The sequence below is a fragment of the Neovison vison genome, chromosome 12, assembly GCF_020171115.1.
Source record: "Neovison vison isolate M4711 chromosome 12, ASM_NN_V1, whole genome shotgun sequence".
NCBI lineage: Eukaryota > Metazoa > Chordata > Mammalia > Carnivora > Mustelidae > Neogale > Neogale vison.
In genome coordinates, this window is record NC_058102.1 from 50,947,746 (window position 1) to 50,958,408 (window position 10,663).

Below are 10,663 nucleotides of genomic sequence, written 5' to 3' on the forward strand. Positions count from 1 at the left end.
ACCACATGAGGGCAATCACCTTCGTATTTTGCCTGAACGGACTCAAGAATGTATCCCTACCATTTGGAGAAAATGTCATTAAATAAATTGACCGATTGCTCAATTACCTCAACTGCTTTCTGGCCTAAATTAATTGGTTATTTGTAGTAAAAAACATCAACCAAGTTCAATAAGTAGACATAGCCCAGATTCTACACAAGTAATTGTCCAGTTTCTACATAAACACTTCAAACATGGTCATGAACCATGAAGGCCCGTTCATGTCATGTGGTGTATAAACTTACGGGAGTTTTTTTTGACTTGTGTTTTGAACAATACCCCTTTTCACCCTTTGTCCCAAATACTTAAAAGGAAAAAAAAAAAAAAAAAAAAGAAGGGGGAAAAAAAGAGCTCTCCTTTTGTATATAACCATTCGTCAAGATTTATTTTCATTCATGTACTGAGAAAATATGTCCTTCACCCTTTAAAGTTTCACAGTTCTATTTTGAATGTATTTTCTTTGAATATGACATGATCTGAACTGGAGGGAGATTACCATCATCAAGAATGAAAATTCTTCCCTGCCTTTCATGAAATTAGGTAACCAGCACACTTGTTCATGACCCTCTGATTTACAGTTTTAAAACTTCAATTTTCCAGAAGTCAAGATTTATATTGTGGTTCCTTTAACAAAATGAGCACATTCTACAGGTTTTGAACCAGTTTTTAAAAAGTGTAAGAAACTTTCCCCTCTTTTACAAATCAGATCTTCAGTGGAATCCCCCAACAGAAAGCAGACAAAATGTTACTTCTGACAGGAAAGTCAGTGCCTCATTCACTTGACTTCCACTGCAACCCATTCCCTGCCCTATAAGGATGCAACTGGGTCCCTCAATGGAACACTTGAGCTCCAGGGAAGGTCACGTAAAGGTCTCTGATCTTTAAGTGCAAATCCTGCATCAGACCTGTATCATCAGGATGGGTGGAGGCAAAGCATCCCCTTTCCCTCAGCAGGACTTACACTGTTGATTGAACCATATGAACTTGCACATGTGTTGGTCAAACCCAGAAGACAGCAACAAGTTCAGGTTAGCCTGATAGAATCAGGGTAAGGGGACCATTCTCTCATTAGGCTTTGGTAGCCTACCTATATGCCCTACAGATTTTTATACTTTCTGTGCACCTAGATCTTGCACTCAATTTCCCATGCCACCCCACCCTGACACTTATTTTGCCAAAGTACTCCTGACTCTGTAGGGAAAGAAGGGATTTGCTTATACCAGGTGTGACGTTCCAGTTTTCTTGTTTATTCTGCAGCTTTTCTTCCGGTACACCATGGCTGGCTTTGTGATCATCTAACTGACCTCTTCTCATACCCAGACAAGACCTTCTGCACTTTACGTCTTCAATGAAATGGAATGGCTGGAATAATTTGTATGTGACAATTCTTGGTGGCTACCCAGGAAAGCTCTAAAAGGAAAAATGGAGCTTCTACTTTAATTAAAATGGTCAACTCTCAGTTACTGACACCAGCATAGGGGAGTGAAGTTCAGGGTACTCTCTAACACCAAGTGGTCCAAAATTATTTTATTTACTTAAGAATTTTTTTTTTTAATTAGATAGCAACATGTGTGTCTAAAGTTTGAAGAATTTGTTTCAGATCAAATGGTGCAACAGCGTGAGGAGATGACGTGGCTACAGCTAGACAAATCCCATCTCTATTGCACACAACACTTTTCTTGGGCTGGCAGTCTTGTTTTCCTGGTTTCCTCACTTGAGAATGATCCCACTCCCTAGTGGTGGGAGGCCTTAGTAAAGAGAAACCATCTACCATAACTGGCTGGGCTGGTGGCAATCTTCCTCCAGCTTAGAAAAAGCTTGAGTTAGGTCATAACTTCTATTTCTTGTGCCTCCTGTGTGCAGTTAGAGATGACTGTGCAATGTGCGTACACATGTAGTCCGGATGGTTACAGTTTGACAGTAACATCTGGCTCTTATAGTGCAAAGGAGATTTTGTACAAAGTCTCCTAAGAAGTGATAAATCTCTAGGGAGTTTTGGCAAAATCTCTGGAATTTCTGCTTGGTATTGGGGGGAAGGGAAGGTGTTCTTTTTTTTTTTTTTAACTCTACTTGACTTTACTCTTAGACTTCCATGCAAAAGAAAAAAGTAACCATCATTTTAAAATTATTTATTGCATTATTATAGCAAAGTGTTCTCACTGCTGCTGGGCTCATTTCATCTGTTCAAGGATGAGGATAGTCACAATCTACTCTAGTTAGAGTTTATCAGCGTCAGCCTGGGTGTGTATCTTAACATGCCACAGCACTTCTCATGAAAACTGATTTGGGAGCCAGTACTTTGGAGTCTTAGCCTTCCCTCTGGGGCCTTTCAGACACCTTCAGAATGGAGGGCAAAGATCAACAAGGGACCTTTTAAAACTTCCAGTGTCCTGATTAGTTTCATAAGCCAAACTTCTATACTCTGATGAAGTTACTCTTTGGCTCATCAGATTCTAACTGATACTTGATAAACCAAAAATCAGAGGGGGACTGGGTGTACAAAATAATAAGAAATGTCTCCTGGCCTCAAGAGGTCTAGAGTCTAATGGGGGATGGGGGATGTACAAGAAAATAGATATTAAATACAATGTGCAATTTTAGATTATTTTTTTCTATGTGCAATGTAATCTCTTATGTTCAATGTAATTTTAAGTGTAGAGAGGCATGGCCATGAACAGTTTTCCTCTAATAAAGAAAGACAACATGATTTTTCCCCCCCTTAATAGGGAAAATGACAAAGTAGAGATAGAAGAAAAAGACATGTAAGAAGAAATTTGAAGACTTCTTGTAGAGAAAAAGTTATCACTTCTTTCCTATCACACACACAAAAAATACAGATTGGAAAGATACTTCTTTGTTTTCTTTTTTTTTTTTTAAGATTTTATTTATTTATTTGACAGAGATCACAAGTAGGCAGAGAGGCAGACAGAGAGAGAGAGGAGGAAGTAGGCTCCCTGCAGAGCAGAGATCCTGATGTGGGGCTCGATCCCAGGACCCAGGATAATGACCTGAGCCGAAGGCAGAGGCTTTAATCCACTGAGCCACCCAGGCACCCCTATTTCTTTGTTTTCACTTAAAGAATATAATTAAGCTTAAAAAACCAAAACAAAACAAAAAAATATGCAGTGTGTAGGTAATGTTAAAACTGGTGAGTTTTAAAATGATACTTTGGTGTGCTCTTGAGTTACAGTATTTAAGAGGCATTTTTATTTCATAGAAGATGGCAGGGTTTGGGGATATAAGGCATTTTGAAGTAAATAGTCACACACAGGTGGGGTAAAGGAAGACATGGTCTCATGAACTGACTCTTCACCTCAGTTTTTACGATTCTCCAAGATTTAGGGGCAAAATTCACCGGTAGGCCAACATTTTACCTGACTGAAAATGATGAAATTAATGTTACTTCATAGAAAAAGAATTAATCTGTCTCAGTACCATTTCTTTATTCTATAAGTTTTTAAACAGAAACACTATGTATTTTTAAAAGGTTCATTATTTATCTATTCTCTTTATATATTTCTTTTTCTCTCCACATAACCATTCATGTAGCTAGTTCACTCTGCATATACACACAGTTAACAGCACCAAAGTAAAATGAATAAATGTGTGCAGCACCATGCTGCTGGGTTTCAGCAAATCACTTATGCATAGATACTGTGGGCTACGCTCATACTTCAGCTAATGTCAGCTTTAGCCAGATAGAAAAACTAATTAATGTTCAATACTAGATGAAGTCAGACATCTATGTGATAATGGAAATTAAATTATGTATTATTGAAGATGAGCAATAATTAATACTCCAAGTTTGTTGGTGACAATACATGAAAGTCTATTTAAGATATAATGTCTTCTTAAGATTTGAATGATTCTTCAGGTAGTTGTTATATGAAATTGTATTTGAACTTGAACCATTTATAACCAATTTTTCACATAACATTTATACCTTTTCTTATGTGGTCGGCCAGTTGCTCATGATAGAAATACTATGATTTTTAAAAAAGCATTTATTTATTTATTTGAAAGAGAGAGAGTGAGAGAGCACAAGCAGGGGGGAGGGGCAAAGAAGAGGGAGAAGCAGGCTCCCTGCTGAGCAGAGACTCCTCCCCATTGTGGGGCTAGATCCCAGGACCCTGGGATCATGACCTGAGCTGAAGGCTGATGCTTAACTGACTGAGCCACCCAGGCACCCCACAAATAATGTGATTTTTAAAGTAGTTTTAATTATTTTTATTTTGATGAAAGAGATTTAGAATCAGTACTTAGAAAATTTCTTTGGGACATCAACATGATGGTGGTTTGAGTTTTATTCTTTTTTCTTATTTTCTCTCCTCTCTGATTTACAACTACTCCATAATAGGAAAAAGAAAGAAAGAAAGAAAGAAAGAAAAAGAAAAAGAAAGAAGGTGCTTTTGCATAGTACATCAGGACACTGAAAGATCCAGTGGACCGCAGAGGAGGTGTCAGAGTCAGGGAAGTGGCAGTGGAGCCCACAGTAGCAGAGACAGTGGTGGCAGAGAGAGGGTGGCAGCTGGCCAGCAGTAAGCCAGCACAACCTTTTTGTCAAAGGAGGTGGTAGGTGAAGGCAGTGAGTGAGGGTCTGCCTGGTCATGCCCTGCAGCTGAAGGAACCCTTGCTCTCTCTGAGAACAGATGGCAGTGACTGGGGCTGTGTTGGGGGAAAGAAAGGGAAGGGAAGTAGGCAGACAAAGAAAACTGAGGGAAAGCTTTCCTGCCGTCTGCCTCAGGAGTCAAGAGGACTGCTCATTGGCCACTGTGACCCTTCCCACTTGAGAATACCCCTACCAGGCAGTAGGCATACCCAAAGCCCAAGTGCTAAGTACACATCTCTTCCTCTGTTGCCACACTTTGTGGTTGTTGTTGTTTTTGTTTGTTTGTTTGTTTTTCCTTTTATGTGTTTGCTGTCAACCTTAGTGGGGAGTCAGCTCTGGCTGGGCAGAGAAACCAAAAACATGTGCTATAATGCCACCTTCTGGAAAACTAAAGGAAGCCTCTAAAATACCAGCCTCTTGAACTATTAAGAATCAAAGTAAACAAAACTCTGACTAAATAAGACAGGTGTTCCCTACTTCATATACAGAGGCAAAAGCAATTCTCATCAAACACCATGGAAAACCATGGTAATACAGTATCACATAAAGTGACAATTTTCTAGCAACCAAGCCCAATGACATGGAATACGGCAGCCGAACTGACAAAGAATTTACAAGAGCTATTATAAAGAAATTTAACAAGCTACAAGAAAATTCAGAACGTTAACACAATGATCTCCGGAATAAAGAGAAGGAGTACTTTACTAAAAAGATTCAGATCCTAAAAAAGAGTACCTAAAATAAATGCTAGAGACTTGAAAACCTCAATAAATGAGACAAAAAATGCATTAGAATGCATTGGCTATAAGGCAGATCATATGAAAGAGAGAATTAGCGAGCTGGAGGACAGAAATAAAGAAATTATTCAAGTGAAAGAGGAGAGAGAACTAGATTTTTAAAAGTAAAGAAACCCTATGAGAACTGACTCCACTGGAAGAGATAAGATAAGAATAATGGGTGCCCCAGAAGGAGGAAAGATGAAGGAAGCAGAGAGCATGTTTAAAGAAATAATAGCTGAGGGGTACCAGGTGGTGGGTATTATAGAGGGCACAGCTTGCATGGAGCACTGGGTGTGGTGAAAAAAATAATGAATACTGTTTTTCTGAAAATAAATAAATTGGAAAAAAAAAAAAAAGAAATAATAGCTGAGAAGTTCCCACGCCTGGGGAAAGAACTGGATGTACAAGTCCATGTAGCTAATAAAATGCCTTGTCATCTCAATGCAAAACAAAACAAAACAAATATCCATCTCCAACACACATTATATTAAAAGTGTTAAAAGTCAACAATAAAGAAATAGTTGTAAAGGCAGCTGGGAGAAAAAAGATAGTAACTTACAAAGGTACTCCCTCAGCAGATTCCTCAGCAGAAACGTTTTGGGCTAGAAGAGCGTGGAATGACCTAGTCAAAGTATTAAAAGATAAAAACTTCTAGTCAAGAATACTCTATCTGGTAAAGTTATCCTCTAGATATGAAGGAGAAACAAAAGCTTCCCCAGACAGACAAAAGCTGAAGGAATTCACCATTATTAGACCTGCCTTCTAAGAAATGTTGGAAGGAGCTGTTCAAGCTGAAAAGGCAAAGGTATACAATACACTGATAAGGTGATCAATAATCAGAATTATAACTGTAACTTTTTTAGAATGATATGTTAAACTCTTTAAAGGTTAAAGGAAAAGATGATTAAAAATAACTATGAGTACTACAATTTGGTTACAAAATCAGTGTCAAAAGAGATAATTTGTGACGTGAAAAATAGAAAAGGGAAGAGTAAAAGGATGGAGACTTTATAAGCAAAAGAAGATAAACTGCTATTAGCAGAAAATGGGACTATTTTTTATAAAACGAGGTAATCACAAAGCAAAAATCTAGAGTAGCAACATGAAACAAAAAATGGGGGCACTGAGAAAATCAGCATGGAAAGCCACAAACTTACAGAGGTAGACAGAAATAGAAGGAAAAAGAAACAATGGAGAGGGGTGCCTGGGTGGCTCAGTGGGTTAAAGCCTCTGCCTTTAGCTCAGGTCATGATCCCAGAGCAGAGTCGGGCTCTCTGCTCAGCGAGGAGACTGCTTCCCCAACTCTCTCTGCCTACTTGTGATCTCTGTCTGTCAAATAAATAAATAAAATCTTAAAAAAAAAAAAAAAAAAAACACAACCAGAAAGCAAAAGATAAAATGGCAGTAGTAAACCCTTACATATCAATAATCACCCTAAGTGTAAGCGGCTTAAACTCACCAATCAAAGGGCACAGAGTGGCTGAATGGGTAAAAAAAACCAAGACCCAACTCTATGTTGCTTATAGGAGACTCATTTTAGCTCTAAAGAAGAACACAGGCTCAGAAATGAAAGAATGGAGGATGATATTCCAAGCAAATGGAAAAAGAAGGTGAGCACAGCCACAGTTATATCTGACAAAATAGACTTTAAGCCAAGATGGGTAACAAGAGACAAAGAAGGTCAATATATAATGATAAAGAGGTCAATGTCAAGAAGATATGGTAATATAAGTATATATATGCTCCCAACACATGAGCACTGAAATATATTAAGCAGTTAGTAACAGATTTTAAGGGAGAAATAGACAATTCACTATGATAATTGTAGGGACCTTTAGCTAGACTAAGAGCAAATGAGAGAAAACATAAATAAATAAAATTAGAAACGAAATAGGAGACATTATAACTGATATACTATAGATGTACATGAGACTACTATGAACAATTATGTGCCAACAAATTACATAACCTAGAAGAAATGGATACATTTCTTGAAAGGAAGAAGTAAAACTTCTTATTTGCTGATAATAGGATCCTACATATAGGAGATCTCAAAGAATCAGTCAAAAACCTGTTTGAATTAGTCAACAATTTCAGTAAAGTGGCAGGACAGAAAATCAACATAGAGAAATCATTTGTATTACTTTACATTAATGATGAAGCATCTGAAAAAGAAAGAAAATAAAGAAAACCATCTCATTCACAACAGAATTAAAAAAAAAAAAACAATGGAATACTTAGGGATAAATTTAACCAAGGAAATGAAAGATCTGTAAAACATAAACCACAAGACTTTGCTCAAAGAAATTGAAAAAGACGAACAAAATGAAACCCCTCCCATGTTCATGGATCAGAAGAATTAATATCATAAAATGGCCATACTGTAGGTTCAATGCAATCCCCGTCAAATCACTGAAGACATTTTTTATAAAAATAGAAGAAACCATTGTAAAATTTGTGTGGAACCATAAAAGAATCCCAACAGCCAGAGTAATCCTGAGAAAAAAGAACAAAGCTGGAGGTATCATGCTTCTGAATTTTGAACTACACTACAAAGCCATAGTAAAAATATACTATGGTACTGGCACAAAAAAAGAGACATATCAACCAATGAAACGGAATAGAGTCCATAATTAAATCCCAGTACATAGAGTCAATTAATATTCAAAAATATCCAATGAAGAAAAGATAATCTCTTCAACATGTGGTGCTTGGAAAACAGGAGAGACAGGGAGAACAAGGAAATTGGATTCCTATCTCACACCGCTCACAAAAATGAACACAAATAGATCAAACACTTAAACAGAAGACATGATGCCTTGAAACTGGAAGAAAATATAGGGAAGATGCTCATCGATATTGGCCTTGGCAATGATTTTTGGGAAATGATGCCAAAGCAAAAAACAATAAAAGAAACAGATCAGTAAGTGAGATTACATCAGACCCAAAAGCTTTTGCAAAGCAGAAGAAAAAATTAACAAAGTGAAAAGACAACCTACAGAATGGGAGGGTTTTTTTTTTTGTTTTGTTTTGTTTTTGTTTTTTGCAAACCATATATTAGGAAGTAGTTAATATCTAAAATATATAAGGAACTAGCCAACTCAACATCAACAACAAACAATCTGATTAAAAAATGGGCAGAAAGGGGTGCCTGGTTGGCTCAGTGGGTTAAAGCCCAGAGGAAATGAAAACAGGATTTTGATAAGATATATGCACTTCTGTGTTTACTGTAGTGTTATTCACAATAGTCAAAATATGGAAACAATCCAAATGCTCATCAATAAGTGAATGGATTAAAAAAAAAAAGTGGCACATATACACAGTGGAACTGTGTGGAGTATTGTTTAGCCATTAGAAAGAAAACTCCTTTCCATTTATGACAATGTGGATGGACCTTGAGCACATTATGCCTAGTGAGATATATCAGAGAAAAATAACTACTGTATCATGTCATTTATATATCAATCTAAAAAAGTGAAACCTTAAAAAAAAATACAGTAAAATAGTGGCTACCAGGAGATGGGGTGGTAGAGGGATAAGAGAGAAGGTGTTTAAGGGTACAAACTTGTAATGAGTATTAAATAAAACCACTGAGATCAACATACAGTATAATGGAGATACTAATACTGTATGACACTTCTGTAATAAGTATATAATGAAATAAATGTTGCTATAGCAACAGCCATCTTACAATATATAAATGTATCAAAGTAACACACCATATACCTTAAACTTACACAATGTTACATATCAAATTTATTCCATTTGAAAAAAAATTTCTTTGATTCTAAGAACATTTGGTTCTTAGACTAAAACATTTAAAAATAGTTCTACAAAATGATTTGAGTATTGAGTATTTCCCAGCAGCTATAATAGTTACACATGGAAATTGAATTTAAAAAGCTGAATCATGATTTTAGGCATTTCCTTTTCTGAAGGAAAGAGTCAGTCAATTTATTTGTAATCTCTTAGGTTCTCAAGGACTACAAAGGGATAGTTTATGGGTTGTGAGCTCTATGATACTTAACTGAGTCATATCTCTCCTAGAACCCTAATTTAGCAGTATTTTCTTGGCACCAGTGAAGGGCTGACTTTAGCAGTTGAGTTGTTTTCCTTGGAGGAAGTTTAATATTCAATCCGAGAAATGTTAACTATTCCCGAACATTAGCTTATACCCTTTAATTTTTTAAACAGTTGTAGAAGGCAGTTCTCTTTCTGCCACACTCTCACACTTCCAGAGCACAGGCAGCTCCCCGGTCCTTCCAGAAAATACCTTCTTCCTGGACTCACCCTCAAGGTTTTCTCTGGATTAATGTCCTTTTCTTCAGAATCCATAAATTAAAATCTTATTCCTTCTTCCGAAAACCAAATGTTTCATTCAGCTTGTCTCCAAAATCTCTATTTCACACTCAAGTGGAGCTAGCTTCCGATAAGCCCCGAACTCCCTAACTCAGGTCAACTGTTCTAAAATGGATAATTCTCTGATTGATATACCACCGGTTTAAAAACCATGTATCTTTGTTTATACTATTCCAGAAATGTCTCTCCGAACTGCACTTCCTGATCACATTCATTGAATTAAATATTTTACAATTTTTAAAGATATTATTTATTTACTTGAGAGAGAGAGAGTGAGAGTGCAGGAGAAGGGGCAGAGGGAGAGGGACAAGGAGACTCTGCGCTGAGTGCGGAGCTGACGTGGGGCTAGATCTCATGCACCTGAGTTGAAATTAAGAGTTGGACTCTAAACTGACGGAGTCACCCAGATGTCCCCAAACATTTGTCCCCGAACATTTTTAAATTATAATTCAGGATTAGATCATAGACTTCATTTTATATCATAGACTTCATTTTATATCAGTCAGATGATAATAGAGCAATATATTCTTTACAAAGTGGGTACAGTCCAGTTGACTTCACAACAGCCATCTGAAGCAAGTAACGCTGTTCAGATTTACTTGGAAGAAGGGGGACCCTAAAGCAGCGAGTGACTTGAAAGAGATGACAAGGCCAGTATATAATGAAGTGACAACGTCAACCCACGTTGTACAGCTCCCCATCTTTTGTTCTCCCCACTCTACCACACTGTTCTGGCAATTAGCTTATTCTGTGTTTGCTTTCCTATGAAAAATCCATGCTATAAGCAACCATCTTCTCTCATGCACAAAAATAGCACTTTTTAAAAGTAAGCAAAAAAATCTAGCTTTCTTGGACGATGATTTCACTAAGAAAAAAA